Raw genomic sequence first — 17,828 nt, 5'->3', positions numbered from 1 at the left:
TGAATTTTATGTCAAGACAGGAGGCTTCATATTTTTGCAATTTTAACGCAATAAAAGTAATGACTCGGAAGCGTGAATAATGGGTTTAAAATAGAAACGAGAAAAGGTGGTTGAAGAAGACCAATCTGCGGCCTTAAGGATATCCAGAAGATTACTGCCTGCTAAAAGAGCTTTGGATGCAGCAGCGCCCCGAACGGAATGAGCTCCAAACGAAAGATCAATGCCTGCGGAGGACATGAGCAAATGAACCCATCTAGCTAAAGTGGGGGAAGAGACGGGGCGAAAGGGAGGAACAAAGGAGATCAGTAATTGACCCCCAGAAGAAGGAAGTTTTAGAAAGATACGATTTCAAACTGAGGACCACACAAAGTTGAGGATCCTCAGGGAAATAGGGTTAGAAAATGGAAGATGACATGGATTTTGTGAATTTAGAGATAGAAAAGGTCACGCCCTCAGCGGAAAAGGAAATGCCTTCTACGTCCAGCGCACGGATGTCTGAAATCCTGCGGAAGGAAACCAAGCAGAGCAACATAGCCAATTTGGCCGAGAGTTGTTTAAGGGAAAGCTCTGTATTGGGAGGCCAATTCCTAAGAAAGGACAACATGATGGAAACATCCCAAAGGTGAGTATATCGAGCGGGAGGGGGAACCTTTAATCGAATGGCTTTTAAAATCCGGCAAACTAGGGGATGTCTTCCAACCGGATTACCGTCAACCGGAAAATGACCCGCAGAAATTGCAGAACGGACGACATTAATGGAGCGGTAAGCTTTCCCCTGGGAAAAAAGTTCAGAAAGAAAATTTACAATAAAAACTACAGGAGCTGAAAAGGGATCAATCTGCCTCTGAGAACACCAACTAACTCATGATGCCCAGGCTGAAGAGTAACATTTCCTGGTGTCAGGGGCCCAAGATTCTCGAAGGAGAAGCTGAGCATCTTTAGAAAGGCCTTCGGAGGACCTGGATCCTCTGAAATCTGCCAAGCTAGCAGGGGAAGGCGATCCTGGAGAATTAGGGGATGAGGTTCTCCCTTTGGATCTGAAAGTATGTCAAGTCGATTGGGCAGAAGAAGAGGCGGAGAGACGACCATCTCCAGAAGAAGAGGGAACCAAGGCTGCATTGGCCAAAAGGGGGTAATTATTGTCAGTGAACATTTGAATTTCTTGACCGTCCAGAGGGTTCTCATGATGAGAGAGAAGGGAGGGAAAGCGTAAGCTCCGCATTGAGGCCAATTCTGCAGGAAAGCATCCAAGGACTCGCTCCCTGGATCTGGAAGCCAGCTGAAATTGGGAGGCAACTGATGATTGATCCTGGAAGCGAAAAGGTCCACCGAAAAGGGACCAAATATTCTCTGAATCTTCCGAAAAATAGGGCGAAACAGACGCCAATCGCTGGAGTCTCTCCAAAAACGAGAGAACCAGTCCGCGACAGTATTGGAAACTCCAGGAATATACTGAGCCTGGAGAGAAATGTTGCGGGAGGCACAGAACCTGAACAGTTCTGAGGTAAGATCTGATAGCATCTTGGATTTCGTACCTCCCAAGCGATTGATGTATTGGACCGCAGATATGTTGTCCATAAGGAGGAGGATGCAGCAATCTGTAAAAATGGCAAAAGAGCCCGCCAAAAGCTCTAGACAATTGATGTGTATAGACTGTTCCAGAGGGGACCAAGATCCCCCTGTCACAGAGGTCTCGAAAGACGCTCCCCAACCCAGAAGACTGGCATCTGAGGAGAGTAAAAAGTCTGGTGAGGACCCAAAGATAGCCTTGCCATTCCAAGACTCCATGTGAAGGAGCCACCAAGACATTTCTGCACGGACCTCCTTGTTCAAACAAATCATTTGATGATATGAACGGCATTCCCTGAAAGACTGAATCTTCAGCCTCTGCATTGCTCGATAATGCAGAGGGGCAGGAAAAATCACCTGAATGGAAGAGGCTAGGAGTCCGATGATTCTGGAAAGCTGGTGGATAGATACCATGGGGGACGCTAGCACATCTTGAATTTCCAATTTGATCTTGTCGATCTTCTCCTGAGGTAGCAGGAGCAGACCTGAGGTGGAGTCTAGGAGAAAACCTAGAAACTCTACTTTCTGAGAGTGAAGTAAAGCCGACTTTTCCGAATTGATAACAAATCCTAGCCCTTGAAGAAGGGAGGAGGTTGTGTGTAAGTGACAAAGGAGGGAAGAACGATCCTCTGCCATGAGGAGAATGTCGTCCAGGTAAATGATAAGGCGAATACCTTTGCCTCTGAGGGTTGCAATGACGGGCTTTAGAAGTTTGGTGAAACACCAAGGGGCTGAACTGAGACCGAAAGGAAGGCAAGTAAATTGTCAGATCCTGTCGTCCTAAAGGAACCTGAGGAATTTCCGATGGTCTGGAAAAACTGGAACCGTAAGGTAGGCATCTGTCAAGTCTAAGCGGACAAACCAGTCGGAGTAGGTCCCTAAGCATGTGGATACCCTCCATCTTGAAATGGCAGTATACCACAAAGTAATTCAACTCCCGAAGGTTGATGACAGGACGAAACCCACCTGTCTTTTTCTTTACTAGGAAGAGGTTGCTTAGAAACCCTTCCTCTGGGTTCGAAACCTCTTCTATTGCACCTTTGATACAGAGAGATTGAACTTCTAAACCAATAAGGTCTACATTTGATTTTGAAAGATTCATGGGCCTTGGGTGACCACTCTGGAAGGGAGGGCATATGAATTCCAGCTTGAAGCCTCTCACTGTCTGAGCAATCCAAGGATCTTGAGAAATTAAATCCCACGTATGGGAAAAAAGGGACAGTCTGCCTGCAAAGGGAGATATGGGGAAAGAAGTCAGGCACAAACGAGGAGTACTCACTCTGGGTAGCGGGAGGGCCTGGAGGTAAGGTGGACCTGGGAAGGGCTGATCTGGTCCTGACCGCTCATGATCTTGGTGGGAAGAATGATCTCTGAGGATAGGAGGGGTACTGTTGGAAGGCGACTGCTTGGCGTTGCTGAACCATGAACTGTTGACGTCCGGGCAGACAACCCCTGAATCTGCCGGCCCTGCCAAAAACCCGATTAGAGGGATTAAAAACTCTCCTAAGGGAGGCTTGAATCCTATCAATGGAAGTAAAGGTGGAAACATAATGCCTCATAATATCCAAAAAGGGTTCTCCAAAAAGAAGACCCTTGGCTGAAGAGTCTGCTTCCTCTACAGCGAGAACAGCCAATCTAGGATTAATTCTCAGGAGGGCAGATCTTCTGCGTTCAGTAGAAATGGCTACGTTGGCGTTGCCAAGGAAGCAGAAAGCTCGAAAAGCCCATTCTCGAATGGCGAAAGGATCTAAAGGAGAGCCAGACAAAAGGGCTTCATCAGAAAGATGTAAAATTTGGGCCAAAGGACCCGAAGTGTCCAGGAGTTTATCCTGCACACCTCTGAGAGCCTTGTCTAGACCCTTCCTAGGATCCCTTCCCCTTCTAATTAGAAAGGTAGCGAGTTTAGCATCAAATTCAGGAGTTATGGATTCCCTGCCAGGGAGGGAAGGTCTACGTCATTCTGCTCGTAATTTATTACGATCTTCATGATCGAGAGGTTTTCTGAGAGATCTCTACAAAAAGCGAGAGAGATGAGGAGATAATGCCCAGTCAGAAGATCTGGGATGCTTAATGTGTTTAGGGCTAAAAATGGGATTCCCAGCTGGGTCAACCATTTCGTCCTCTAACTCAATATGAGAAGACCGGGAGTGAGAAGCCCCAGCCTGAGGAGCTGGACTTGGATCAAGCTCTAGGTCAGACTGAGGATCCTCCTCCCAAGCTAATTCTGGGAAGGACTCCATATAGTCCTCCATATCAAAATTCTCAGAGCCTGAGCTCTGGATCCCCTCTTGAAGACCCAGGGGGGAAAGGGTTCGTTTACCCCGTTTAGCCTTCAGGGAGGAGGTTCTGACACCCCTATGTGAAACGCCTGGGGGAAGGGCTTTAGATTTCGGAGCCTTGCCCTTATGTGAGGCAGTGCGGGAGTGAGGATTCCAATGATGCTTGTGCGATATTGGAGGGTCTGAATCAGAGGAAGGGGATTCCTCAATATGAAGGGACTGGGGTTGTTCCAAAACTTTCTCATGGGAAGAAGGAACATTGTGTTTAAGGGCAGAAGCTATGGCCGAATTAATATAGGCTAAAATATCCTCTTTGGATATTTTAGCCTATATGTAGTGGATAATGTAAGTTTTAATAAAAGAGAGGCAGGATTTGAACCCTTGAACCTACAATCTCCAAAACACAGAGAAAGTCCACAAAGCTATTGTGAAAGTTTAATGTTAGCAGACATGAAATGAAATAACTTCTTTTTTTTAAAAAATTTTTTTTTATTCAAAATAAAAATTTTACTGACAGAAAATCTTTTGTATGCAAGAGGATGCTGGATTCAAACCTGAAACCCTTTGCATGAAAGGCAGTTAATCTAACCTAAATGCTATTAGAGCTAGGATATATTTGTAAAACAATTTGTATAATAAAACCTAGTTTCCTTTTTTAAATAAATTTGGCGGGAAAAACGGCTGCTTTGCGAAGTAAAAAACGGATGCCTCTTCAAAATGAAATTATTTATAATTAAATGCTTTTGTTTAATCCCAAGATTTAACTTTAATACCTTAATAAATTGGTGCTTGTAACAACCTAAATCTAATGTACTTCAATTTTACCGCCACACCCCCTGTCCGGAGCCGACACAGGCCGCGGCTCACACATCCAACCAGAATTATCAATAGCAACTGGTCAGGTGTGTGTCCGCGAGCTCCGAGCGGCACCGGATTGCTGAGGGAAAAGCAATTGAGAGAGAGAGTCACGAGGGACCGGTATACGGTCTGGTGACAGGAAACGGAGCAGTCAGACTGAAAGCGGCTGCTCCGTTGTGTAGATAGAAGTGGCAAAAATTGGAGCCACACAAAAGGGCAATCCGGTGTAACACTTCTTAAGAAATTATAACGGCAAATAAGCAAACTATAGAAATATATTGTTGCCCTAAAGAAAAATAGGAGTAAGAAAAATAGTTAGGATAGAAAATATCTATACTAAATGACACATTAACAATATAGTGATTAAACAGGTAAATAAATACTTTGAATAAACTAATGATATAAAGCTCTATACTAATTACAATAGGTAAAAGTAAAAGAATTACGTGACCTGCTGTCTTGGTAGCAGCAAAGAAAAGAGGAAGGACTTAGATTGTTCTGGACTCTTTAGTGTTATGCTGTATCCTGATTGGTTACACACTGTTGCTATGTTATTTTTCTTCCTTTCAGTTTCTTTGCTGCTGTTTTGGTTTCAGTAAAGATTTGATGCAAAAATATGAAGCCTCCTGTCTTGACATCAAATTTCGGCTGATGATGTCACCAATTCCAGTCCAGAATTTTCGGCACTAAGTGTTATAATACAACTACCTATCATATTGCGAGTTTATGCATCTATTTAGCTGACGAATCAGTCCAACTACTCATGCGATTTAAATCTTTGAAAACACGCATGCGCATTAGGATTGAGTGAAGCCGAAATTACCCACATATAGATAGGAATAACTACTATACTCCAGGCAGTCTTTCAATGAGTGACGTTTTCAGTGACGTTGCGCAATCTTGTGCATGCGCATATCTTATTATAAGCGCCATATTCCAAGCTGGGTTTAAAAGGGACAGTCTCTATGCAATACTTATTCTTTCTTACTTATTGTTACACACCAGACAAGCATCTTGCAACTAGTTCCACATCTATAAGCTTGTAAGAAGTACACAAAACTTTTAAATAATCATTGTTTGTTAGCAGCTGAAAATGACGGCCAAGCTCCGCCCACAGCTTCCTTCTTGTCCAGCTAGCCGTTTTCTTGTATGAGAGTTTAGCAGTGCACATTTAATATTTTTCAGTTAGCTATTTCAAATTGCATAAGCACAAATCAGCATGTGTGAGTAGGAAAACGTATTAGGAGTCGGTCGTGATTGGAGAAAAGTATCACACCCAAATATACATTCAATAGGGGCGGAGCTTGGTGGCTATTTTCAACAAACGATAAATATTTAAATATTGTTTCCCTTTAAAGTAGACTGTCCCTTTAAGTTCAGTTCTTCCAGTTATTAATTGCTTAAAAAAGGTTATTTAAAGCCCTAAGTATTAACCTATAACAAATACATGCGTTTGTTTGTTTTAGTTTATTATTTTTATTGACAGGAATGAAAGTAAAATACAGGTGGCCCTCGGTTTACAACGGTTCAATTTACACCGTTTCAGAATAACAACTTTTTTTCGAGTCATGTGACTGCTATTGAAAAGCATTGAGAAGCAGTGCATTTATTAAAATAGCCAGTAGGTGGAGCTGTCCGCTTGTGTTGCAGCAAAGCCAAGCAAGCTGAAATTAATCAGTTTAACCAGACCTGAGCTATCAAGCAGCTTGCAAAGGAACAAGATCTTCCTGTCTATAAACCAGTCCAGATTGGAATGCATAGAAAGACCTGTTCACAGAAAAATGCAAGTGAAGTCTGTGTTTTGTGATTATTTTATTAGGTTTATAATGCTGTTTAGCAAATGTTTTTGTTCATTTAACTTAGTTTAATTATATATTCTGTGTTGTGTGATTATTAGGTTTATAATGCTGTTTAGCATTTAAAGTCTTCATTTCAAAGCTTTAAAAATAATGTATTAGGTGTTACTTATGACAATTTTGAGAGGAGCCTGGATCTCCCTCACTTCCCATTGACTTACATTATAAGCTGGGTTTCAATTTACAACGGTTTCGATTTACAACCATTCCTTCTGGAACCTAACCCCGGCGTAAACTGAGGGCTACCTGTACAATAAAACATTTTTACATAAAACATAAACAAAACCATTTTTGATCTGTCCTTGATATATATTGTATACTGCCAAGTTAACATAATATCTGCAAAGATAAAGTTGTGTATAAGTAATCATGCCAGTGTTCCACTGCGCCACAGGTAATACTTGCAGAACAAATGATTGACGATGGAGCTCCAGCACCTATTCTTATTACCTTTAATTTAAAGGGACAGTCTAGTCCTGAATAAACTTTCATGATTCAGATTGGAAAATTGTTTAAAATTACATGCCCTATTTACTTTTATCACCAATTGTGCTTTGTTCTTTTGGTATTCTTAGTTCAAAGCTAAACCTAGGAGGTTCATATGCTAATTTCTAAGCCCTTGAAGGCCGCCTCTTCTCTCAGGGCATTTTGACAATTTTTTCACCACTAGAGGGTGTTAGTTCATGTGTGTCATATAGATAACACTGTGCTCACGCACGTGGAGTTCCTAGGAGCCAGCATTGATTGGTTAAAATGCATGTCTGTTAAAAGAACTAAAATAATGGGGCAGTTTGCAGAGGCTTAGATACAAGGTAATTACAGAGGTAAAAAGTATAATACATTTATCTCCATTAAAGGCTATGCAGACGTTTTAAGTTACCACCAGTTTCCAAACTTTACCACTTCAATGGAAACTAGGTCTAAGGCGTCGAGAGCTAAGAAGAAATTGAGTGAGTTCACCTACTGTATTAAAGTGTGAACCTTTCCACATTCCAGAAGGATTCCATTGTTACAAATAAGTCTCCCTTTATACGTATATGTAATTTTTTCTAATTGTAAAGTGTAGCTTACCAGAAATTTACTTTATAGCAAAATTGACCAAAATCTTAAAGAGGGTGGCATAGAATTTACACGGTAAGGATGGTTTTATGTTACGTGGAACTTGTACCTTAGGACTAACTCTGTGAAGCTGACAATTCACCCAGACTTCCAGGTAAGTGCCTGGTGTAATTCACTTGTGAGTTGACTGGTGTTTTAAGCATTTGTTTTTCCTGTAGTCTAGTGTGATACAGTCACTCCTGGGCCCTAATCTGTGGTTTTGTCTTTCATACATACATAAAGTCAAATGCTATACAATTGTTTTTACTGCTGTTGAAAAAGACTATTTAGTCGTTGAAACGCGTAGAGCCAAAAGAAGAGCTTTTTAAATATGTTTTAATAAATATTTGTTTGTTACAACAAGTATTTTCTGCTGCCTTTTTGGAAGTATTCTAAAGTTACCAACCACTTTTGAAGAGCCGGATTCCAAATTACTCGGAGTGAGTATACTGCACTTTATATCTTTTTAAGAGATACAATCACCTGCAGTGTAATTTCCATTGTCTGCAGATACTAAAACACAATATGGGAAAATCGGGATATAGATCCTTATGAAGAAGCTGAACTCTGAAATTTTCGGAGTAAGTATACTGCACATTATTTTGTTGTTAACTCCTGCAAATCACAAGTCAAGTTTCTTTCTGCAGTGTGCACTACAACACACAGTAGGATCCAAGACCAGCGCCTCTATATACATATTCCATACATACATAAAGACCTATTTCTACTTAATCACCACAAGTTTATTCTGATTCCCAAGGTAATTTCTGGAGCAGTAATGAGCTATTTGGAGAAGCAGAGTAAATACACAGCACATGTAATGCAGAAAAACCTAATACTATGCTGCCTACTTCTTCAGGATTGTGATGTATGGCTGATGGGTAACCTGTGAGAGCCAACCACAGTATAATATCTACTGGGGAAACCAAGCACAATTCTCTAAAGCCTACTGGGGTGCCTGTAATTTGGGTGCATTTGCAGAGTCACATACATCATCCCAGGCAATGCATAGGTGTGGATGGGCTTTTACAGTAGCCGGCACCAGCATTTTTTACTGAGAGTCGTCAGACTGTATTTGTTCCGCTGAAACAGAGCTCCAACTCATATTGTACAGCTTCAAACACAAACATAACCACTAGCGCCTAAAAGTTGAGGTTTATGTGAGGGTGGGATTCAGATTCTTAGTCTGGGGGTGCTTTCTAACTGCTCCAGTGATCATTGGCTACTGCCCACCAGTACTGGTTCTGTGTGAAAAAAACAGGGGTCTTTCCTCACTAAACAAATGCATAACATTCTCTATTTTAAATGTTAACATTGGGGATATTACAGCTCAGGGTGCCATAACAATTACTGTCAAAAACTACTGGACCCCTCATAAAATCAGATTATAACTGAAGCAGGGGGTATTAGCTGCATTCCACAAATGTTCATTTTCCTTAGCATCAAATACGTCCCTGTTGTCAACAACAGCTGCAGGTGACTATCATTTGCACAGCGAACTACTAAATCAATTGGAAAGCATGTGACTTGTTTAAAAGGGATATTACACAGTGCTTCTTTAGTAAAAACAAATCTGTTAAATCAAAGTACACATAGAAAGAAATAGATTGTGTAAAAAACAGCAAACAATTTACTTGTTTTCTTGTAAAATGAGCACTTAGACATTCTCAGTGTAGCCACTGCCCTAAGGGTGATACGAGAACTAAAATCTTGGTAACTTGGGTTACATTCTGCCTCTTCTGAGCATGAGAAAATGTAACTCCTTGTGTATCTTGTCTATTTACTTAATAGTAAACCAGCTCATGTTACTCTAGAAGTTTTATGACACCAATCTAAATAAATCTTCCTGTAGAGACCCCATGGCTTATGGGGCTGTGACAAGATATAATGGACACTGCACAAATGAAGTTAAAAAAAGAGAAATAAAAAAAAGTGATGGATATTTCATATTACAATGATAAGTATAAGTCATAGCTTAGTGCTTTTTTATTACAACAATGAAACAGATGTTTAATATCCCTTTAAATGAGGAGATGAGACTCTAACACATATACAAGCTCTAATGTATCTAACTAGTGCCACTGGCATTCCACGTATCCTGAGTGATTAGCTGTATCCTAGTAAAGAATATCCATAAATAAAGGTCTCGTTGCTTTAGGGAAATGGTAAAAATGGTGCACTGTGAACCTCTCTAGTGCAAAGTGTTGTAGATCACCATAAAAGCTGTCATCTTTATATTAGAGACACAGACTCACTTATTTTTAAAGGGACAGTCTAGTCAAAATTAAACTTTCATGATTCAGATAGAGAATGTAACTTTAAACAACTTTCCAATTTACTTTTATCAAGTGTGCTTAGTTCTCTTGGTATTCTTAGGTGAAAGCTAAACCTAGGTAGACTCATATGTTAATTTCTAAGCCCTTAAAGGCCGCCTCTAAAAACATGATTTTTATTTGCTTTTCACAACAGGAGACTGCGAGTTCATGTGGGCCATATAGATAACATTGTTATCACTCTCAGAGAGTTATTTAAGAGTTAGCACAACACAGCACTAATTGGCTTAATGCAAGTCAACAGATAATAAAAAAGTCATGTGATCAGTATACAAGGTAATCACAGAGGTAAAAATGAGATATTCTATCTTTTAGAACAATAAAAATTATTATGTGGACTGTCCCTTTAATGATGTGCCATTTAAAGGGAATATAAAATGTTAAATTATATAAATGTTAATTTATGTTTTATACAAAAATTGCTTTGCAATATTATTTCATTATTTATTTTTTTTTATTTTTTATTTTTTTTTATAATAATCTTTTTATTGAAGACAAAGAAAAAGCGATAAGGTTACATGCATATTATCGCGAAGCCATATAAACATAAGAATATACAGAGATGTAAAATTATACATAAGCTAGATCTGTAGGAACAATTATAACACACAGACTTGCCAATGAAATATATTCAAAATTCTCAAAGTAAATCAAGTATAAACAATAGTTATGGCATATATTTCACAATATGTAAATAGTAAATGGTCTTCATGTGTCTTCCTTATTTTTTTTTTTTTGTTTGTTTATAACACAGCAAAACAAGTTTTTGCAATATATAAGTAGTGTGATGAAATTGAACATACTAAACTAAAAACTTGTAACTCAATCTGTAAGTGAAGCTTAACAGTTTCGTTTGTCAAAGTAGTAGAAATAGAGTCAATTTTATGGTAGAGTGAAAAGCTACACGTAGAAACATAGAAAATAGATGAGGTAGGTTGCGGTACTGGTTAGAAAGACCGCATAGGTGGGCCTCCTTACCTAGGAGGATTTCATTATTTATTTGACTTTCTTTCTCTTTAATTTTATTGTGACAATTTGTGTTTTCTAATTGCTATGAGATTCTATACAGTAATTGGCGCCTCCATGTTGTAACTTAGGTTCGTTCATCTGATCTCTACTGCTGAATTCAATTAGGAGCAGACAAAATATACAAACAATGGCTGTGTGGAATGTAGTAATTTTAACAGAATGCTAAACCCTATTAAATTGTTATGTTAACATTGCTATATTCCACACAGCCATAGCTTGTAATGTTTAATCAGTCCATATTCATCTTCAGTGAAAAAGATTAGATAAGGGAACCTATATTTCAACATGGCAGCCCCCAAATAAAGTTCCCCCCTTTTTTATATCTCTTTAGCAATGAGCTACTGAAGATGATACAGGGAAGGCGTCATCTCCTAAAAGGAAGAGTAGACTACAGCATCCTTTGTACTTAAGAGATAAATGGTTTTGGAGACATCCATGCAGTTTATTGTTTCTTTAGGTACCTGTGAACTGAATCAGTATGTATCCATCATCAGGTTATAGCAAACAATTACAACAATCTGTACATGTGAAATGCTTTTACCTCCACGTGAATAAAAAATGTCTTTGAAAACAAAAAGTTTTCTTCTCATATTCTGATCATATACAAAGCTTCACTCCTGGGTGAACTTTTTGGTGGTTTTAGAATAAAATTTACAATACAAGTCTTCTCTCTTGTATTTAGATGGATTTAGAAGATATGACTTGGGAAAAGCTTGTCCCTTATACTTTACATGTAAATGGTTCCTCCCCTGTATGGACCCTTTCATGAGAGGTGAGGTTACTCTTTTTTCTAAAACACTTTCCACACTCTGTACATGTGAATGCTTTTTCTCCTGTATGAATAACTATGTGCTTTTGGAGATTAGATATTGGGGCCTAGTTATCAAGCCGTCAACCTCAAATACGCTGCGTATTCCGCAGCGTATTTGTGGCGAGGCTGATTCGCCTTAGTTATCAAAGGCTTGAGACCGGCAAAAGTAGAATTTTGTGACGTAAACTTCGATCCGCCGGACTCAGTCCGACACAGATCGATTCTTACGTCACTCCAGATGTTCCGCACACTCTCACTACTTTTGCTAGTTATCAAAAAACTAGCAGGTACGCTCGGCACTTTTACGGCCCAGCGTACCTGGTTTTCAAAGCGCCAGCCTGGAGGCGGCGGATCCCATAGGAATCAATGGGAGTCTGACCATAGCGAAAGTACAAGTTCGCTGCTGCCAGACATCCCATTCATTCCTATGGGAGCTGTCTACACCTAACACCCTAACATGTACCCCGAGTCTAAACACTGCTAATCTGACCCCCCCTACACCGCCGCAACTACATAAAGTTATTACCCCCTAAACCGCCGCTCCCGGAGCCCACCGCAACTATAATAAATGTATTAACCCCTAAACCGCCGCTCCCTGAACCCGCCGCAACCTATATTAAATGTATTAACCCCTATCCTGCCCCCCTACACCGTCGCCACCTATAATAAATTTATTAACCCCTATCCTGCCCCCCACTACGCCGCCGCCACTGTAATAAAATGATTAACCCCTAAACCTAAGTCTAACACTAACCCTAACGCCCCCCTAACTTAAATATTAATTAAATAAATCTAAATAAATTAACTCTTATTAACTAAATGAATCCTATTTAAAACTAAATACTTACCTTTAAAATAAACCCTAATATAGCTACAATATAAATAATAATTATATTGTAGCTATCTTAGGATTTATTTTTATTTTACAGGTAACTTTGTATTTATTTTAGCTAGTTAGAATAGTTATTAAATAGTTATTAACTATTTAATAACTACCTAGCTAAAATAATTACAAAATTACCTGTAAAATAAATCCTAACCTAAGTTACAATTAAACCTAATACTACACTATCATTAAATTAACTAAATAAACTACCTACAAATAACTACAATTAAATACAATTACATAAACTAACTAAAGTACAAAAAATAAAAAAAGCTAAGTTACAAAAAATAAAAAATTAAGTTACAAACATTTTAAAAATATTACAACAATTTTAAGCTACTTACACCTAATCTAAGCCCCCTAATAAAATAACAAACCCCCCCAAAATAAAAAAAATCCCTACCCTATTCTAAATTAAATAAATTTCAAAGCTCTTTTACCTTACCAGCCCTTAAAAGGGCCATTTGTGGGGGCATGCCCCAAAAAGTTCAGCTCTTTTGCCTGTAAAAGAAAAATACAACCCCCCCAACATTAAAACCCACCACCCACATACCCCTAATCTAACCCAAACCCCCCTTACAAAAACCTAACACTTATCCCCTTAAGGTAGGAAAAATCTGATTGGCTGATGGAATAAGCCAATCAGATTGAGCTCGCATTCTATTGGCTGTTCCGATCAGCCAATAGAATGCGAGCTCAATCTGATTGGCTGATTGGATCAGCCAATCGGATTGAACTTGAATCTGATTGGCTGATTCCATCAGCCAATCAGATTTTCCTACCTTAATTCCGATTGGCTGATAGAATCCTATCAGCCAATTGGAATTGAGGGGACGCCATCTTGGATGACGTCCCTTAAAGGAGCCGTCATTCGTCGTAGTCCGTCGGTGAAGAAGGTGGTTCCGCGTCGGCGGAAGGAAGATTCAAGACCCGGCTTGGAAGATGACTTCGCCTGGATAGAAGACCTCTTCAGCGCCTCTTTGAAGATGACATCGGCCAGATCGAAGACTTCTTCAGCGCCGCATGGATGATGACTTCATCGGATGGAAGATTTCTTCAGCGCCGCTTGGAGGATTAACTTCTTCCGCTCCGGATGTCCTCTTCAGTTCCATCGGTGGCTCGGCTGAGTGAAGATGACTCAAGGTAGGATGATCTTCAGGGGATTAGTGTTAGGTTTTTGTAAGGGGGGTTTGGGTTAGATTAGGGGTATGTGGGTGGTGGGTTTTAATGTTGGGGGGGTTGTATTTTTCTTTTACAGGCAAAAGAGCTGAACTTTTTGGGGCATGCCCCCACAAATGGCCCTTTTAAGGGCTGGTAAGGTAAAAGAGCTTTGAAATTTATTTAATTTAGAATAGGGTAGGGATTTTTTTTTATTTTGGGGGGGTTTGTTATTTTATTAGGGGGCTTAGATTAGGTGTAAGTAGCTTAAAATTGTTGTAATATTTTTAACATGTTTGTAACTTAATTTTTTATTTTTTGTAACTTAGCTTTTTTTATTTTTTGTACTTTAGTTAGTTTATGTAATTGTATTTAATTGTAGTTATTTGTAGGTAGTTTATTTAATTAATTTAATGATAGTGTAGTATTAGGTTTAATTGTAACTTAGGTTAGGATTTATTTTACAGGTAATTTTGTATTTCTTTTAGCTAGGTAGTTATTAAATAGTTAATAACTATTTAATAACTATTCTAACTAGCTAAAAGAAATACAAAGATACCTGTAAAATAAATATAAATCCTAACATAGCTATAATATAATTATTAATTACATTGTAGCTATCTTAGAGTTTATTTTACAGGTAAGTATTTAGTTTTAAATAGGAATAATTTATTAAAGTATAGTGTAGTGTTAGGTGTAATTGTAACTTAGGTTAGGATTTATTTCACAGGTACATTTCTCTTTATTTTAGCTAGGTAAGCTATTAAATAGTTAATAACTATTTAATAGCTATTGTACCTGGTTAAAATAAATTGAAAGTTACCTGTAAAATAAATATAAATCCTAAGATAGCTACAATATAATTATTATTTATATTGTAGCTATATTAGGGTTTATTTTAAAGGTAAGTATTTAGTTTTAAATAGGATTCATTTAGTTAATAAGAGTTAATTTATTTAGATTTATTTAATTAATATTTAAGTTAGGGGGGCGTTAGGGTTAGGGTTAGACTTAGGTTTAGGGGTTAATCATTTTATTACAGTGGCGGCGGCGTAGTGGGGGGCAGGATAGGGGTTAATAAATTTATTATAGGTGGCGACGGTGTAGGGGGGGAAGATTAGGGGTTACTAGGTATAATGTAGGTGGCAGCGGTGTCCGGGAGCGGCGGTTTAGGGGTTAATACATTTATAAGAGTTGCGGCGGGGTCTAGGAGCGGCGGTTTAGGGGTTAATACATTTATAAGAGTTGCGGCAGGGTATAGGAGTGGCGGTTTAGGGGTTAGTAACTTTATTTAGTTGCGGGGGGCTCCGGGGGCGCCGGTATAGGGGGTAGAGCAGTGTAGTTAGTGTGAGTGCTTAGTGACAGGCTAGCAATAAAGCTGGGAAAAAGCCGAAGGGCAGCGAGATCGGATGAGTGATAACTGTCACAGTCCGCTGCTCATCGCCCCGCGGCTTTTTGACAGCTTTATTTGATAACTTAGGCGTATTTTTTTCAGGTCCGCGGCGGCGAAGGTAGGCGAGCTTAGGCGGACGTATTGGGCCGGCGAAGCCAGAAAAGTAGACGGCTTGATAACTAGCCCCCATTGTTGCAAAGCTTTTTCCACATACAGTACATGGAACAGGCTTCTGACCTGTGTGTCATTAGGTGATTTAGAAGACATGACTTATGTGAAAAGCTTTTCCCACATTCATTACATGTGAATGGTTTCTCCCCTGTATGAACCATTTCATGAGATGTTAGGTTACTCTTTTGTCTGAAACATTTTCCACAGTCTTTACATGTGAAAGGTTTTTCTCCTGTATGGATAGTCTGGTGCATTAGGAGGTTTGACTTGCTTAAAAAGATTTTTCCACACAGAGGACATGCGATAGGCTTCTGCCCCGTGTGAATCATTTGGTGCTGTAGCAGGTATGAACGACTTTTAAAACATTTTCCACATTCTTTACATGCAAAAGGCTCCACATCTGTATGAACAATTTGGTGTCTTAGAAGACTTGACTTCCACAAAAAACTTTTGCCACATTCCACACAGTTGAATGGTTTCTCACCTGAGTAGATTCCTTCACGAGATGGGAGATAACTTTTTTTTGTACATGTGGAAATCTTCAACCCCTTATGAATCTTTTGGTGTTTTATGAAATACCCTTTGTTTGCAAAGCTTTTTCCACATCCTGTACATGTGAAAGGTTTTCCCCCTGTGTGAATCATTTGATGTTGTGCGAGGTCGGTCCTATTTGTAAAACCTTTTCCACATTCACTACAAGTGAATGGTTTCTCCCCTGTATGAGTCCTTTTATGAGATATGAGAGCACTCTTTTCTGTGAAACATTTTCCACAATCCACACATCTGAAAGGCTTCACCCCTGTATGAATTCTTTGGTGGTTTTGAAGAAGTGCCTTACGTGTAAAGCTTTTTCCACATTCTGTACATGTGAATGGTCTTATCCCTGTGTGAGTACGTTGGTGGTTTAAGAGAGCTGACTTGCGTGTAAATCTATTTCCTCATTCGGTACATCTGAAAGGCTTCTCACCTGTGTGATTTATTTGGTGTCTTAGGAGATCTGAATTCCACGTAAATCTTTTACCACATTCCATACAATGGAATGGTTTCTCCCCTGTGTGGATCATTTCATGATATGTGAGATTACTCTTTAGTGTAAAAGATTTCCCACACTCTTTACATTTGTATAAGTTATACCCTGTATAAATTTGTAGGTGTCTTCGGAGACTCGAGCTGCATGAAAAGGTTTTTCCACATTCTGTACAAGTGTATGATTTCTTTAATTTGTGAATCATTTCCTTTTTCTTAATACTCTTCGAATACTCATTAAATATGTAAAGTTTATTTACTGTGGGCAACTTTTGTTTAGAAATGAGGTGAACAATTTATTTTTGTTTCAAGTCTTTATTAGTTTTCTTGTATGTTCTATGTTCTTCAACATTGTCTTGCAATGTCTTCTGGGGTACAAACAATGTTTTGTCATTGTCATTTAGTACTTTTGAGCTATTCTGGATCAGTTTTATTCTTGATGTTCTCTGGAGTGGACATGTAATACTCAATCTATTTTCTACAAATAGACAAAAGAAAAAAAATATGTGAATAAACTTGGACAGGTTAATAAATTGTGCTTGTGCTCAATGAGTTTTTTTTTTTTTGCCTGAATGTGTAGAGCCCTGAATCTGCTTTAACCCTTTGAGTGCTAAGCTGAATTTAATATTTTTCTGTTTTTTACTATTTTCAAAAAACATTTTTTTTAACTTTTTTATTTTTTCCCCTAGATCCCCAAGACTTATACGGTGATTACCTTTCCATTGGTGGGTCTGTAGCTGCTTAGATCCCTGAGATACAAGTTTCTAAGCAGCATGCCCCCTTTCCCTATACTTTGTATTGACAATTTTAAATAAAGTTGCGCGGTGACGTCATCACGTCATTGCGCGTGATGTAATTGCATGTAACAGGAAGCCCAGGTGATGCCTGTCACTTTGCAGGCCCGATCGCCGGGGTTAGGAGCGGGTGGGGCCCCCAGATTGCAAAAAAGGTAGTTGAATGCAAATGACGGCTCTGAGCTGTCATTAGCACTCAAGGGGTTAAATGCAATATAACCCATGAGCCCCAAGTTCCTTTGGGTTGTGCTCCTATAAGGTGGTACTAATAAAAGCCACCTCTTATAAAACAAAATTTATATGGAATAAAAGTGCATCCCAAACCATTGATGCATTATTTTCCAATCCTAAGGTTCACATTCAGGCTAGTCATGTGACCTCCCCAATCAACAGTACAGCCCTCCCTCAACTCTTTTTTATCTAAAACTGATGCAGACAAGATATTCAGAGTAAGTGGGATGGTAAACTAATGGTAAACTAGTGGTAATGGTGTAGGATTCTGTACTGAGGTATGCAGCTTTTCTGATAAAACATTTAGACAGGTAGGAATATCTTGTAGAGATGAAG

The 17,828-nt window shown here is 39.1% G+C and overlaps 1 pseudogene; it reads right to left on the bottom strand.

Annotated features, from left to right (window-relative positions):
- Nucleotides 1-3,581: 3,581 nt before the first annotated feature.
- LOC128661383 (gastrula zinc finger protein XlCGF57.1-like) lies at nucleotides 3,582-16,673 on the bottom strand (annotated as a pseudogene).
- Between the last annotated feature and the right edge of the window lie 1,155 nt (nucleotides 16,674-17,828).

The sequence above is a fragment of the Bombina bombina genome, chromosome 5 (genome assembly GCF_027579735.1).
Source record: "Bombina bombina isolate aBomBom1 chromosome 5, aBomBom1.pri, whole genome shotgun sequence".
Lineage (NCBI taxonomy): Eukaryota > Metazoa > Chordata > Amphibia > Anura > Bombinatoridae > Bombina > Bombina bombina.
This window is presented reverse-complemented; position numbering and strand designations above follow the sequence as displayed.